At 41.9% G+C, this 16,869-nt stretch overlaps 2 protein-coding genes across 7 annotated transcripts in view; one reads left to right on the top strand and one right to left on the bottom strand.

Annotated features, from left to right (window-relative positions):
* Positions 1-16,869, bottom strand: part of PCED1B (PC-esterase domain containing 1B) — a 286,638-nt gene that overhangs the window by 268,966 nt on the left and 803 nt on the right. The gene's annotated exons all lie outside the window — the stretch shown is intronic.
* Positions 10,306-16,869, top strand: part of SLC38A4 (solute carrier family 38 member 4) — a 66,222-nt gene continuing 59,658 nt past the window's right edge. For 2 of the 3 annotated variants that reach the window (XM_081058546.1, XM_081058542.1), the window contains exon 1: positions 10,306-10,418. The gene's annotated coding sequence lies outside the window, so the exon portion shown is untranslated. The remainder of the gene's footprint in view (positions 10,419-16,869) is intronic. The other variant, XM_081058545.1, reaches the window with a different exon arrangement.

Genomic DNA, 16,869 nt, shown 5'->3' with positions numbered 1-16,869 from the left:
CTGTCCCAGCAGTTACGGTGCCACGGCCATCCCTCCACACCAGGGCCCTTGCTTTATGGAGCACAGTCACACACTGCCCTTCCTGGCCTTCAACCACCCTTCACTCACAGTGGCTACTTGATTTCCCACCTGCAGAATTGATTTCAACCCAATTCAGAGGAATCTTATGTTCAGGAATTTTATATTCTGGAATCTTATATGATAGTGCATTCCTACATTCTTTCTTTCATCTAAATTCTTCCTTGGGAACCTACCTTGCACCCCAGTTTCCTTGGAGACACTGGTATCCTGCCCCCAATTCCAGGTGCTATAACCAAGGTCTTTTTGCTTAGAGAAATGCCATAACCAAAGTGCTTCCTGAATCTTCTACATACATTGGGGCCTCTCTCCACCCTCCCCACACCACCGACTAGAATTTCCTCCTCAGCTACGCCCCTTGCCCGCTCTTCTTGCTCCTCGCACTCCAGCGAGTTTTCACCAGACCCTTCATATACTGTATTTGCCCTGCTGGACCTGCCACCCTCCCAACACAGCCCTCAAGTCTGTCTCCACAGTGGAAGACACAGTGGGAGACTGGTCTACATGTTCTCAGTCTTAGTAGGAGCACTTGAGGAATGCGTGGATTCCTGCTCATTACAGAGATTCTGATCCAGCAGTCCAGGGGCGGGAATAAGGAAATTTTCACAAGCATCCTGGGGAATTCTCATGCAGGTGACTATGCAGGGACCCTGCTTCACAAAACACTGATCTGCTCCAGGCCTCATGCTGGTCGGCCCCAACCTGCTGAAATTCATGCAGGATTCCGGAGCAAGCAGCATCCATGTAACAGGTGTGGCCACTGAAACACAAAGAACCCACTCTGTTTGGGGCCTAAGTCATTCTCTGGCGTTAAGCTAGGGTCCTAGGAAAGGGTAAGAGTTGGCCTTATAAATAGACATGCCCCAACCTGATATAATTTTGGGCATTCCAAGAGATACCACAGTCGTTTCCAAGCTTGTTCACACATTAAAATGACCTGCGGTATGTGATTAAAATATAGATTCAAGGGCTATCGCCTGACATTACCGAATGGACTTCTTCCGAATGGAGTCTGGGAGTTTCTGTTTTAGCCGCGGCGCCAGATGAATCTGGTACGAACCTGTGCGTGGCTCTGTCAGCGATTATGGACTATAAGGGAAGCAACATGTTCCTTCTGGGCACCTGAAATTTCACAGTTAGACATTCATCCCTTTAGCTTCAAGGTTGTTTCGTTATTCTGTTAATATTAAACATCTCTAGGGAAAAGGACCCCTTCCAATGCCGGGGAGGAGGAATAAGTAACATTAGACATTACCATGTTGCTTTGGGGAGGGTACTGAGATATGTTCCGAAAATGTCCCACCTGGACCCATGTGGCTACTTAGTTCTGTATTTCTTCACACATGCTCTTTAACACTGTCCTCCAGCCATCCCAACGATTACCCTCATTTGGAATAATTAGTATTTACACGTAGGTTCTCCTCCACTAGACTGCAAATGCTTAAGAACAGAGGATGTCTAATTTGTGTCTGTATCTTAGACATTATCCAGCATGTAAATGTTCAATAAATTGTTACTTAACAAACAGGACAGAGTACCTTAAATCCTCATGCCTTAATGCCAGGGAGTTTATCAAACCTTTTCCTCCGGACAGGTGTTGATATGCAAAAGGATAGTAATGTAAGGACACTGGGATACACACACACGCACACACACACGCACACGCACATGCACACACTCACACACTCACACATGCACACGCACGCACACATGCACTCAAACACACACACATGCACACACGCACACACATGCACATGCACATACGCACACACACGCACACACACGTGAACACACGCACACGTACACACACGCACAAACACACTCACACGCACGCACACACTCGCACACGCACACACACATGCACACACACACACTACCTCCTATGAGGCAAGAGAAAGCTGAAGACACATCACATGGTCATCTTTTGTTCTGAGGTCAATTCTAGGAAGGATGATACCTCTCTCATATCAGGACACCTTTTAGGCTGCCATAATATGGCTCTTTTCAGGGCTTGCTCATCAAGCAAGCAGAGGAGTTAACTCTCTGCGGGTTTTGGTTTTGGGGGTACCAAAGGGCACAATATTGCCCTAAATATTCAGGCTGCTGATATCTAAAACAGAACACGTTTCTGATAACATGAGAGAAAGGACATGGTTTGTGATGGGGTGTCCAGAGATTGGGATACTAGACCAGGGATCAAAGTCGGGACTTTGCCTTTCTATATGGACAGAATGTTCTTTCTAGTCCTGCAAAAAACAGGACAGTGGACAGCCATGCATGGACCAGAGAACATGCGCAGAAAAGCAGGACAGCATGCCAAAGTCACATTCCAGCCAACTGACTCTTCTACCCAAGACCTACTTAAAGAGGGGACCGCTTAGTACACAGTGGAAGGCCTACGTAGTGGGGTATTTTTAAAGAGAAAGCAAACAAAATACTAGGTTTATCAGAGACTCAATTTGATGAGGATATTTGGAGTTTATATTTGGAAACCAAATGTCATGATCATCTTGACAACGTGTGCACTACCTCATACCTCTGAGTCGGGATGGCCTTTGATGTTATAATTCATCTGCTTGCATGCAAATCGGTTCTATTAAAAAAACGCAAAAGCCAGAACCTAGGACTGAGGTGTGACTTTGTCCTTTACCCATTAAATATTGCAACACATCTCCCGTAACATACTACATGCTGCAATATGTCAACAGAAGTTTAGGAAGAAATGAGGAGACTGACTGACTGTAAATCTCGGTTTCAAGTTGACTTTCCCACTTATTTGTTTGTTTGGGTTTTTGTTTATGATTTAAAGGAACCTCTCTGTTTCACGCATCAGACCCTCCTCAAAACGATGATACTCAGTGACGCCGCGCGTGAGGCTCATTCCTTACTAACTCACTCAGAGGTGCTCTCCAGTTTACAGTCTGGCTTATTCTAAGAACCAGAGCCTTTTTACCCCCTGAACTGTTTGTGGCAAGTTGAACCAAGAGATTCCTCCCAGACCTCCCTCATCGGCAGAAGACCCGATATCAAAAAGATTCCATCAAGCTGGACCATTCCTTCCAGACACCAAAGGGAGCAACCCTGCCAACTACTGTACCATGATGTTTACTGTGATGTGCTTGGCCTAAGGCCCGGCAGAAAGAGTCAAAAGCACAGTATGGGGGTGGGGTGGGATACTTCGCTATTTCTAAAGGATCAGGCAATAGGATGGAGTGACTAGTTATCTCTAGAAGAGGAAAGGCTGTCTCTGCATGCCTGTTGATTCCTAAGGGGCCTAGTCACACAGGCCAGCCAGTTCATGGCTCTCACTGGTGGGGAGACAGAACTAGAATCAGATTCCTGTGTTTATCTAATTTTGGAGAAAGGAGCTTGTCTGCCTCAGGAGAGAAAGAGTACAGCACACTGAGCAGGGAAGAGGGCTTTCTACCTAAGGTAATTGCTTCGTCTGAGATGGATCCACCCCTCCTACCATCTCAGGAGCAGCAGCTCATGTCCTGCCTCCACTGCAGACCTGGGCTTTCCACGGGCATATCAATATGCTAAAGCCACTGCCTTCCTAAGAAACAAAAGCTTTCTTCACACTCATCTATCTTCGAGAGTCATTTGCTCAGGGAAGCCTTTCCCTAGGCCCACTGCATCCTTCCTTCACTGCAGTCTTTGTCATTTTATTTTTATTAGTGTCACACTTGGATTAAAATATTTCCTTCTACCAAATTATAAATGCCACCAGGGCAGGGATTGTGACTGTTTTTGTTTATAGTTCTGTCCTTAGCACCCACCCCTTAGGAGGTAACCAAAAAATATCTGTTAAATCAAAGGATGAGCACAGAAAAACTAATCTGGGTTCTCTGAGGGGGAAGATGGGGTTGTCAGATTTGAATAGGGGGCTACCAGTGGCCAGGCAGAGTCCAGAGAGGAGAGATGTCTCAAATGAAGGTAGCATCCACAGAGTGTCAAAGACTTCCTTTGTGCAATTAAATTAGTCATTATTCCAATCTTAAATCTTCCACCTTGGAATACCCTTCTGAGGTGTGCCTTACTCTTCAGAACTTGGCATATCTACATAGTCCTGTCTTTGGGGGCTATTTGAAGGCTGATCAAGCAGAATGACATGAAAAAGAGGAGCCTAGACCTCCCACTTTGCTGAAAGCCTCATCAGAGAAGGGGCTGGAAGGGTACTGGCCTCCTCAGTGGAATAGAAAGTGGAATCCCCCTTGGTCCGTGACTGCTGCATGGAGTGGCCCAGGATACCCCAATAAGACGCAACTTCTCCAAAGTCCTACTTAGGTTAGGAAGAATCCCCTCCAGACTGAAGTAAGGTATACTTCATTCCTTACCAGGTTATAATTTTAACGACAATAAGTTGCTAAATCTTCTTCACAGCAGTATTTTGATATGAAATGTTTTTGTTTGGTTAAATTCCATCCTCATCTTTAAGAACACTATGACTCGGTTTTTCAACTTCTTGAAAAACAGAGAAGCATCAACTGATTTACCCATCCCTCCATTCATTTATTCATTCAGCAAATACATTTTTGGGGAAGAAAAGAAAGCATCTACAGAACTTACAGTCTCAAGAAGAATCATGCAAATAACCTATTATACAATGAGAAATAATGAAATAGAACTGCGGTGTTGGAAGAGCCAGATGCTGGCAGATGATGGAAAATGAAGCATATAATTCTCACCTCTTTCACACCATCTATCTTTTATATTAGACAACTGAAAAATGTTTTCACGGAACTTCACAAGTTTTGTTTTATTTTTGATTCAGTCTTGTGAAAATTTAAAAAAATGGTTTAATAATAGTTTCTGTTCTACATCTGTTCAGAAGACAAACAATAGGGCATGGGTTTTGTTGAAGCAACAAGGGAATAAAAGAGTAAATACTCAAAAACTGTGCAATTGTAGAATGTCAAGATCACACAGGATGCAGGATCAAATAGTTTTCCCTTGAATATTAAGGATGAGGAAACAGGCTCACGGGAATAGAGTGAAGTTTTAGGGTAATTATAAAAATATTTTTACTAACAAATGATCTATCTATAATCAGCATTTTCCATTTGAAAAAGGATATATGGTTAAGTACCTTAAGTAATTAATTTGATTTTTTAAACAACTCTATAAATAAGTAAAATTGTTATCCCCAAATGACAGATGAGAAAATGGGGCATAGAGAGGTTAATAATATGCTTAATTATTATATAGTTAATAACTAGTTATGAGCTACTAAGTGTTAGAGCTAGAAATCAAAAACCAAGTGTTTAACCTCACATGTTTTATCTCTTGTACATTTGGGGGGAAAACCCAACACCATATATATATGTAATTCTCATTAAATGTATCTGGTTTTGGTAATAAGTTGTTTCATTTTATTTTTCCAGATAAGGAAATATAAAGTTAATATCAACATGAGTAAGTTTCTAACTCTCAGAGGAATGTCACCAAGGGTAAAATTTGCTTTTAGAGTAATTTGATATTATTTTCTGAAAACTGCAATGCTATTGAGTTACCTGGTAATACGAAATCAATGTCAGTCTGTGTTCAAACACCAGTTGTGCAAAGCATGTCACAGTAGCTAGTAGCCTGGAAGACTCAGTCATGGATTATCCACCTGGGCACCAAACTGATAACTGGCCAATTAATCATGGTGCCGTTTAACCTCAGAGAAAAAAACAATCGAGAGAAGATACAAAACGTCATTAGGGAAAATCACAGGTAACTTTATCTAACTCAGGCACAGAGAGTATTTGTCATAATATGCAAATCCTAGGGGTGCACTTCATTCATTCATTCACTTACTCATTCAACAAACGTCCACAGAGCACCTACGTGCCAAACGCTATGACAAATGCCAGGAACACAGATAAGAATAACAGAGACTGGCTGCTGAGGGGCTTGCAGTGTAGTGGGTGCCAAAATATTGTATTATGATGTGCTTCTGGAGCCCAGATGAGGGTGAGTCTAATAATGGGACAGCACGGGCAGTTTTGGAATCACATACACCTAAGTCCTAATTCTGCTTCCTGCCAAGCCACTTAACTCATGCACTCTTAGTTTTCTGATCTGAAAAGTAAGAATAAACAACAGCTCCTCGCAGGGTAGTTGTAAGTACTGAATTCTATGTCCAAAATGCGCTAGTTCTCTTTTTCTACCCTTCTTCAAGCTTCCCTACCACTCCATGTTTCCGGCTTACTACAAAAAAAGATAGTTGGAGGAGTTAGGGAAGGTTTCATTCAGTTAAGTGGTGACATGTGAGCTGGGGCTTGAAAGATGAGTAAAAGCTGAAGTTGACGGGCAGAGCTGGTAGCAAGTGTTTCCAGGAAGTGAGGACAGTGTGTTCAGAAGCACTAAGGCATGGAGACCATGGCCCTGGGACGCAGGGGGCTGTGAGTGGTTTACAATATGGGCTGTACGAGCGTGCAGTTGACTAGTGCTGTGAGCATCAAGATGGGAAACAGAGGTGGACATGACTGGTCAGCTGTATGCATGCAGTGCCATTTCCAGACCCGAGAAACAAAAGCTGACCTCCCCACGGTGGCGGGGTATTGAATGCTATCACGCCACACACGTTCTTTTCTCTGAGCTATGACCAGGTGCAGCGTGGCCTCTGGTCTCTCTTTTCACTTCCTGGATGAGACCTCAGCGTCTGGGCCCTGACATCTCAATCTTGGACATTAGATTTGCTTCTTCTAGGATCCTAAATCGAGTTTGATATTTTTGTTTTGAGATCCAGTATCTCGTTGTTACATCATGTGTGAAACTGAGATGGTGAGTGATCTATCCAAGTATCTTTTTCCTTGTGCCAGGAAGAAATAGTAGCCCATTTAGAGAACATACACTAAGGAAACTCAACCGCAAACATATGTCATGGTATTACTTAGTTCCTCACATAAATCAAATTCAAATTCATAGAAAATAAAATCATTACACTGACAGGTTGTAGAGCCTCGTGTAATTATGAGAAAGAGGTAATTCCTTTTATAGTACTTTTTAAAAAAAATCATAATTTTATAGCTAAGCATGCTGTTTGGGGTTGGCTACATTGTAGGCAGAAAAAGTCATCAGTCTTAGTAAAGAAAATGCTCAGAAGAAAAGGGAAGCGGGCTATGGAAAGGGAGACATTGAATTTGAAGTCAAGAAAGCTGGTTCATGCTCTAGTCTGTCATCTCTTGACTCTATGTCTTTGGAGAAATTGTTTAACTTCTCTGAACCTCATTTTCCTCTCCCATTTGACTGGGGAAAATAATAATACCTGCATGGTTGGCTTATTTTAATACCAAGTAGCACAATATATGTTAAGGTGCTTTTTTTAAAAGCCAATTTTACTAATTATAACAGTTATTAATTGGAAAAATAATTCATGTTGAGAGTCTACTGTCAAAGAAAAAATACTACACAAAAGTCTACTAAAATCACTGCTATCAAACTTTTCATTGATAATCCATAAACCAAAGAACTTCATACATATGGTGTTTGATTAATAATTGTGTTCTATTTCCTTTCCAAGGAATTTGTTTATACTAAAATTAGTAATGGCTAGTCTCTGGCCATAGCGATGTTCCTCCTAAAAGAGCTCATGATCATAGAGAAAAATTGCACGCTCCATCTCAATTTAGAGGGGCTAACTACAACCTCTGAGGAACCTCACAATAACTTTTAACACAATGTTTTACAAATTTATTGGTGCATAGAACTCTGTTTTCAAGTATTAGCTTTAGTTCAAAGACTATTTGGGGGGAATATTTTTAATATAGACTTTTCTTAAAACGAAAGCACCCACAACAAAACGAGTAATCCTGGGATCAGTGTATGAACATAATGTTAGAGGGGAGAGCTTCAATCAATTCAGCTTTGTCGGATGTTAGTAAATTCGAACTTCTCTGTAAGCTATTTTCTCGATTGCAAACATTTTATTTTCTTCCATCACTATCTGAATTTGTAGTACTGCCTGAAAATAAGTCAGGGAAAGAACGTATTAAGAAACATTCTCCACTTTTTAAATGGAGAAACCGAGTTACTAAGAACTTAAGCCACTTAACTGAGGTTGCCCAGCTGGTAGGTGGTGGCTCTGAGATTTGAACTCAAGCTCTGTGCTCGAGAGCCAGAGAATGATCTGATTATAAATCAAAATGGGTTTCACCACGCGGTCCTGCATGGATAATCATGTTGCTGGGTAGGGCTGTTTCACATTCTTTCAAACATGGGTTTCAAACAAACCCTTGAGGATTGTTGGATAGATTCGGCATAGTCATTAAGGGCTCAAGTTTTTGACTGTAGCACAGAAGACAACGAGTTTTCAGTTGTCTCTTATCACCCAGACATTGCTTTGAGCTCTTCTAAAACTCCAATGAGGTACAATAGCTACAAAAGATGACACACTTGAACTTTGCTCAGCACTTCTATTGCTTTATAGATGAATGCAACTCATTTTACCTCAACCCACAACCTGTTAATAATTAATATTAACGGCACATATAGGTGAGTAAGCCATAGTTCTCTGGTAAATTAGGTAATGAACAACTGGTTTTTATCTTTTCTGTACTAGCTAAGATAGAGATACCAAGAACTGATTAAATAAGCAGTGCATTAAAAAGTTGAGTGGTTCGACAGTAAATCTTTCTGACAAGTGCATTGGTCACATCTTCATTTGTGTTTTCTCTGGAATGGATTTTTTAGAAAGCTTAGTTTTACTTTTACTAAATCTCAGGTTAGACAGTGAGAAATACGTATCTGACTTGATCTCTCATTAATCTCCCAATCCTACCAATTTTGACATTTTAGTAGGTTTACAAAAAAAACCCGGCTTATTTTATTAAATAAGAATCAAATGGAGAAGTGTCATAGTGTAAAGATAATCTGTTTTCAAGAAGTTTAAAGGAACTTCAAAATTATTTTGATGTATTCTAATTTCACAAAATGGAAACTTGTAATGACAAACTAAAGAGGTATACCATATTTGGTCAGGCAGGGGATAATTAACTTTCATAAGACAAATATTTCTTACCTACTTCTTTTAATTAATTTGTTTTTAGGTTTCAAAATGGTAACTCCAGTGAAGGTATTTATTGCTTCATCCTTCTCTTGAATCTGCATTGTTGGATGGTTTTAGTACAATTTGATGTGTGTTTGTGTGTGTGTATGTGTGTGTTAATGCTGTGTTTGTTATATTCCTGATTATTACACATTATCCAGATGAATTTTTGTTATACTGTTTCTTAAAGTGCTAAGATGCTGCTGGTGGTTTAGTTAATGGAAACTGTAAAATGAGATAGTTCTAGGTGTTCATGGTATAAACAGTGAGACTTATCCACCTGAATAAGTTAACTTGGGTATTCAAGAATTCAGAAAGTAATTTGCGTTGCCTGGTGAGTTTTCTAAACTGTGAGGTCAAGTCTCCATAGGGGAATAATTTTTCCCCTAAAGAATGACAGATGAGTATGGAATAAACAGGGGATTGTGAACATATTTGTTACCTGGGCTTTCTTTGAAAGAAGAATTTGGGTTAATATCAGAAAATGGTTCTAATATAAACCGTTTTCCTTAAAATGGTTAAGTAGTGCCTTCAATAAACAGACTTGAATATGTAGTGATATTTATTATGTCCTAATTCCTTCTTCCTGCATATAGAGGATTATGCTTAAACTGGAATCCTGCAGAGAAAAAAAAAATCCCTACAAAAGCCGCCTACCCATGGCTAAATGCTAGTAAGTTATCTCCTGCTTAAAGTAATTTCAACTATGAATGACAAGTTTTTCATCTTGTACCCCTTCCCCAAATGTTCTTTTTTTTTTTTTTTTCCTATATACGAAGTTCAAGCTGGACATCCCAAGCCCGGAGGAAGTTTAGAGTCACCTACCGGAAACTTCTTCAAAATGAAGAAGTTTACAGACTTTTACAGACTTCAAAATGCAGATCAAGATGCATTCCTACATATAGGACAGTCCGAATAAACGCTACCTTGACGAAGGAAGAAACTTCATCGTCCAAAAAAACAAACAAACAAAAAACCCCAATCACACAAAGATCCGCTCTGTTATTGGGGCTCCAGGACAGAGGGAGCAGGGGCCCGCTGCTGCCAGGTTTGGCTCTGGGGGACAGCGGACAACCGCCCCACCTGGGAGGATGCTTTGGTTGACATCTCAGGTTGCCGCCTAGCGATTGGTGGCTGGGCTGGAAGGGAGGGTCTGCAGGAAACGCGACACTGGGGATGCTGCCCCCTATCACATGATGGAAATTTCCACTCTTAGAAAGGCAAAAAGAAAAGAAGAGTCTCTCCATCCACCGTTTTCCGATTCTTCCCTTGAATCCCAATCAGGAGAGGGTAGAAAAAGAGGCGGGTGAGTGAAACTTTTTATATTTTCTGTTAGACTTAGAGACTTGTCAATGTGCAAACTTGTGGCTGGATCCCAGCCGGGATGGGTGTATGGATGTGCGTGTGTATGTGTGTGTGTGTGTGTGTGTGTGTGTGTGTGTGTGTGTATGTATACACGCACGAGCCCATGGGGACACGCACACGTGTGCAGCCCCATCTCGCAGCCGTCTGGGGCTTAGGTTAGGCATTGCAGTTTTTCATAACTTGTTGATAGTCCCAAATTATTATTATTTTCCAAAGGATCACACTTTGAGTGGGTTACTGCAGGCGAATGACCGGATTGACTAGAAATTACGTAAAGCAGGGTACACGGAGGGAAAGGAGCCCGGCTAGGAGGGCTCGAGTAACTCCCTTTGCAAGGAGAGGTGGCTGTGCCAGGGCAGTCTATTCCCAGGGGAGGGAAGGGAGTAGCTGGGCGTGGGGAACCCCCGCCCCGGCCTCAGATGCCCTCGGTGTGGGGGGGTTTCCAGTTTGGCACTGACCCGCCTTCCCGAGCCCCGCCCGCCGAGGGAGCTGGCTCCGTGTTGGGCTCCGTATGGGGCTGGGGCAAGGTGTTACCCGAGTCGAGGGACCTGTGCCTGTGTCCTCAGGGCGGGGGACACTGGGTGCAGGACTTAACATAGACCCGTTGTCCCTGACAGTTGGGTCGCCCCGGAGGGCAGCAGGGTTCCCCGGTACGGCTCCAGTCTAGGAAGTCCCCGGGGATCTCCTTCTGGGGAAGCGGGAGGCCGGAGCAGTGCTGGGTGGGGAGTCCTTGGCTCCGCGCGGGACCGGTTCTAACACCGAGCCTGCGGTTCCCAGGAAAGCGTCCCGCGCGGTGGGATTGGAAGCCTGAAGGGTGGGGAGGGGAGCGCTGGAAAGAAGGCAGGGGAAGTGCAGAAATGCCACGCGTGAAAGGCGCTAGAGTCAAGGGAATGGAGAGAAGACGTGGAGGAAAAGGGGAGAAGTCCGGTGAGGAAGGGAGAAGAGAAGGCAAGAACGATAAGAGACCACACCTCAAGGGTCTGAGAGTGGGAGGGAAAACGGAGAAAAGAGGATGAACGAAGTGAGAGAGACGGGAGAAGGGGGCGCGAACGAAGCGAGCCCCAGGGAGGGTGAGTTGGGAGCATCTCCGAGTCCGAGAGAAGAGAGAGGAGAACGGAGACCGGCCAGCCCTGCGCAGGGGACAGGGCGTAGGAAGAGGTCCTTTGCTTGGCGGGCACAGGTGGGCGCTTTCTCCCTGGCTTCGCGCTGGTGGAGTTGGCGCCGCGGAGTGGGGTATCCTCGGGTCCGGCCTGTCCCTCTTAGAGATACAGCAGGGAGAGGTGCACATAGTGTCCCTTCTATGTGCACGGGGACCAGCCCAGGAGACGCCCTCTGGGCTGCTGGCATAGACAGAGGAAAGGGGATGAACTAACCTAGGGGACTTGGTCACTGGTGTGCCACGGCGTGTGCCGGGAAATGAAGGGGCAGGAGTCGGGGCCCTTGAGATTCTTGGCGAGGACCGGAAGATTCCCAGCCTCAGTCCTCCGCACATCCTTTAGGAACCTGAGGCTGGTTCCACCGGAAAAAGACGGATTGGCTCTTGTTGTCTGTCTCTTCGTGCAAAAGGTGCACCTGTCTCAGTGGGCCCTGGAGCTGTAAGCAAATGTGGGCCAGGCACCTCTCGCACCTCTCCCTCGTCCGGTGACCCATCCCCCCAAGGCTCCTGGATCTGCTTTTTTGTTTCTCACTTGGAAGAGGGGCAGGTTAGCATCCTCACAGGAAGGAAGAAGCAGTCAGGCCTTCACCCTGGATGGCCTGTTTCCCGTTTCCTGGTTTCCTGTATTTGCTTTTCTTATTCCTATATTCACCTTTATTTGCTTCCAGGCAGCGCAGATAATCATTATGACTAAATTGTCTTCTGTTGTAGAGAGCATCCTACACCGAAATCACCAATTCCAGGGCCTGGTAGCTAGCTAGGGCTGTAGATTGCCGTTTGTTTCAGCTTTGGTTATAGCCTTTTGTAGACCTTAATGTTTTTGGAGGGTGAAGTGGGAAAATCAGCCCATCGGGATCCCTCCCCCCCCACACACACTGCAAACACCTCTCTCCAGAGGCAGAGAGCTTGGTGAACTCCCTCACATGGAACATAGAAGTGTGTGTGTGTGTGTGTTTGTTTGTGTGTGTGTGTGTGTGTGTGTGTGTGTGTGTGTGTGTTACAGCCTTTCAAATTCTAACAAATGAAGCTACAGAAAAATCAATATTCTGGGTAGAAGTTTATAAGGACAGAGACACTGAAGAAAATACCTGATCTTCCCAAATTACTGAATACCATATGTATTCAGAAACAGGAAGCTTTTACTGGGCTGATTTTATCACACATATCAAAAAGCAGGAAGACTGGTGTAAGGGGATAAATAACTTTCCAGGCTGCAGGTACAGGAAGTGAGCTCTTCTGACAGAGTATGCAGTACTCTATGCTCTGGGAACCTCGTCTCTGCTAGATTAATGATCATAGTGGCTCATGTGCTCATATATATACATATATATATATATATATATATATATATACATATATATACACACACACACATATATACATATATACATATTTCTTATATATTACTAAGTGCTTCTTTTACATAAACGTTTACCCTCATAACCACCTTGTGAGATAGATTCTTTATTATACCCATTTTACAGATCAGGATATAGAAATACACAGTATGAAGAACATAGAACATCTTTGGAAGCTCTATTTGGGCATTAATTATTGTTAAATATAAATGAACAATTCTCTTTCACTTTGTACTTTATCATGCACAGAATTGGAGAGGTGACTTCTAGGGTCCCAAAGCTGATTTCTTGGTCTATTAGAGACATCCTATCCTAAGAAAGCCAACGACATAATCTTGCAGTTAAAGACTGAATCTTTGCAGCTCCAGGTCAGGATTTTTTTAAACAAGTGACAATTGAGAAATGCATAGTATAACTATGGTTACCTGTCAGTTATTAAGCAAGCATAATAAATATGGTAGCTTGTGGACTTCTGTATTAAATGTTTTTCTTCTTTCATGTCATTTTCAGTATTTTTCAGACATATATTCCTTTTTCTCCCCTTTTCCTTTGTACTGACTTCCTAATATTTTATAACTATTTTTAAAAACTTAAACCCCTCTTTTTTTTACTTTTTACATATCCAAAGCAATGATTTCTATAAAAGTCAAAGATTTAATGGGTTTAATGACTAGTTATGTATTTTTAATATATGTCAAAATAATTACACAGTTTTTTAAAATGTGCTTTCATGTATCACCTGAAATCATCTTGCATACCACTACTGTCCTGATGAATCGTGTAAGAAAGGTGAGCAGAGGGGAGAGACAAAAGAAAGAAAAGGAGGACTCTGTAAATCAGACTTTGAGCTAAGCCCTATGTGAATCACATTTAATCTTCACACAATACTCCATGCTATCAGTATTTGTTATATTCATTTTAGGAGAAAATTGAAGCTCAGAGAAATTAAGGACAGAGCCAAGGGTCACATAGCTATTAAGTGACAGTGGTAGCATCAGACCTATGTCTCTCCTACACCAAACTTCCTGCTTCCGATAAAGACGGCAATATGAGGAAGACTACTAGGAGAACACAAAAACTTAAGAAGAGACCTAGAAATGTGTTACACAACAGAGTAGGATATGAGAGATGGGAGAATGGAAAAACAAATCATTTTCATGTGACTGCTAATCTTCCTCTGGTTTTCCTTCCATTATTTTTGTAATGACCTAATTCCATTTATTCATTCCACAAACAATCACTGAGCATCATTATATTCCAGAAACTGTATTAGGGAGTTTCTTTTATCCTTGTCTCCATAACACCTACCACAGTGCTGGGCAAATACTAGGTGTTCAAGAAATGTTTGTTAAATGAGTTAGCCTGGTGGGGAGAACAACAGATAAACAGTTGTACTAACAACATGTTAAAGGTTAGGGAAAAATCAAATCCGAGCACTCCGTCACTGAACCTGGCTTAGAAAAAGGGTCAGAGAACATTTCAAGACTAAATGATGCCTGAGCTAGACTTTAAAGCAGAGATAAAAGTTAGCCAGGCAAACAAGTGAAGGAAATGGGAGAGGATTCTCAACAGAGAGAACAGTCTGAACAGAGAAAGGAGAAGGTGGGAGCCACTCTGGGAATGTGGGAGTTCAATATGGGGGAAGTAGAGAATGCAAGGGAGGGTGCTAGGAATGAAGTGTGGTCTGGGAGGTCCTTGCATTTTCTCTCTGCAAGTATCCCATAGTTTCTGCCCTTCCCTTGCAGATCACAAGCAACTTGTACTATTAGGGAAGACAATGACTGAACACAGTAAGTCCTCAGTACATGGTAGATAGGTTCTGCAGCATTAAGCAAAACAACATATAACAAAACCAATTTTGTTATAGGCTAATTGACATAAACAAGAGTTAAAGTCCTCCAAAACAACGTTGAATGAAATGGCATTATTCAAGGATCTGCAATACATTTTATTATTTTACCATTTAATTATGGTCCTATAATAGAGAACTATAGTTATTTAGACTCCTTATAGTGTTAGTGTTTTAAAACCCATGCTCAAATGGAAAGACTAGATGTTGTTGTTCCCTGTATGGGAAACCCAAATTATTTTTATGGTTTTCAGGGGAATATTCTATTTCAGCACTGGTACAATCTATACATGAAAAAGACTTCCAAACAAATGTTCTTCTGTGTTTTTCTTGAGAGGTAGTTAAGGGAGGGAGAGGAATTCTCTCCTTGTTTTAGTTTTAGTTTTTAGTGGTTTTATTTTAGTGTATTATAGAGGAGTCAGAAAGTAAAAATGTATTTTAAAAAATAAAGTGAGATGGAGAATGGAATAACAGTAAGGAATGTCACCTTCCTATCTCCAAAGTAGATATGTATGCTAGTTAAGATTCTGGCTTTTGGGTGGGCCCGGTGGCTCAGGTGGTTGGAGTGCTGTGCCCTTAAAGCAGATGTCCTAGGTTCGTTTCCCAGATGGGCCAGTAAGCTGCACCCTCTACAGCTAAGATTGTGAACAACAGCTCTCCTTGGAGTTGGCCTGGGGTTGGCGTGAGCTGCCGTGGGCTACCGTGTGCCGCCATGCATGGCTGGCAGCCTGGCAAGGCTGGGCAAGGCTCATAATACCAGCATGGGCCAGGGAGCTGTTTCCTACACAATTAGACTGAGAAACAACAGCTTGAACCAGAGTGGGGGGAGGAGGTGGAAAAAGGGGGAGGAAAAAGAAAAGATTCTGGCTTTTGATAATAGACTTTGAAAACTTAAGTCCCAATGTCTCTTCGCTATTTAGGAAACTTTTATATCAATTTTTCACTTCCAGGCTCAGAGATCTGCATGGCTTGTCACCATTTTCATATTTGTAGAATACTCTTAGTCATATTATTAGGAAGGGAATTCAAAGGGTAAATGAAATCTACAAAACCCAATTTCAGTTAATAGATTAAATCTTCCACTTTTTAGCACTATGTCCTTGGGCAATTTGCTTAATATTTCTGAGCTCCAGTCTCCCCATCTATAAAATCAGGATCATAATAGCATCTATCTCATGAAGATTGTTATGAGGATGAAATGAGTTAACACATTTAAAATGCTTAGACTAATCCCTGATACATAGTAAGTACTCAATGTGTGATAGCTGTTATTATTCATGTTATTACTTCTGCCACTCACAGCATTATTTGAAATGTTAACATGTTTCTACTAAATGTTCTTTGAAAATGTTTTCCTCTGTCATGACTAAAATAAAGGAAACAAGGAGAGAGGAAATGAAAAAAAGGGCTAAATAATTCTTACGTAGGACAGTCCAGCCTAGAATAATGTCATTCCTTGTTCTACAAGATTGAAATGTTCCCTTATTTCCTGTTGGCTATTTGCCCCTATTGCTCCTGATAAATCTAATGTGTTGTTCATCATTAAAATGATCATCATCTCCAGTTTCCTTGTTTTCTCTTATTTTTATCCCTTTTGGTCACTGCTGTTGCCCTATTGCCTCACATAGTACCTGGCATAAACAGATACTCATGCATTTTCATTGAATGAAGGAAGGAAGGAAAACCTGTTTCCTTTTTTTTTCTTCTAACAGTATTTATTCTTCAACTAAACACTTTTTCATTGCAATATTGAAGGCCTTTGCAAAGTGAATTTGTTCATTGTTTATAATCAATATACATATTTTTAAATTAAATTATTTAAATCAGAGTGCATTGTTGCACATAATTAAACCTGCAGGATTGGGATTAAGGGCGAGTGGATATAATCCTAGTGCCATCACAGAGTTGGCTTTTTGGATTCACATCTTGGCTCTGTCATTTGGACTTTCTGGGATCAAATTTTGGCTCTCCCACATTCTATCTGAGTGAACTTGAGTAAGTCACTTAACCTGACTGTTTCATTCTCTTC

Source organism: Rhinolophus hipposideros (assembly GCF_964194185.1).
Source record: "Rhinolophus hipposideros genome assembly, chromosome: 9".
NCBI lineage: Eukaryota > Metazoa > Chordata > Mammalia > Chiroptera > Rhinolophidae > Rhinolophus > Rhinolophus hipposideros.
The sequence above is the reverse complement of the archived record's forward strand: the minus strand, read 5'-3'. Positions and strand labels throughout refer to the sequence as shown.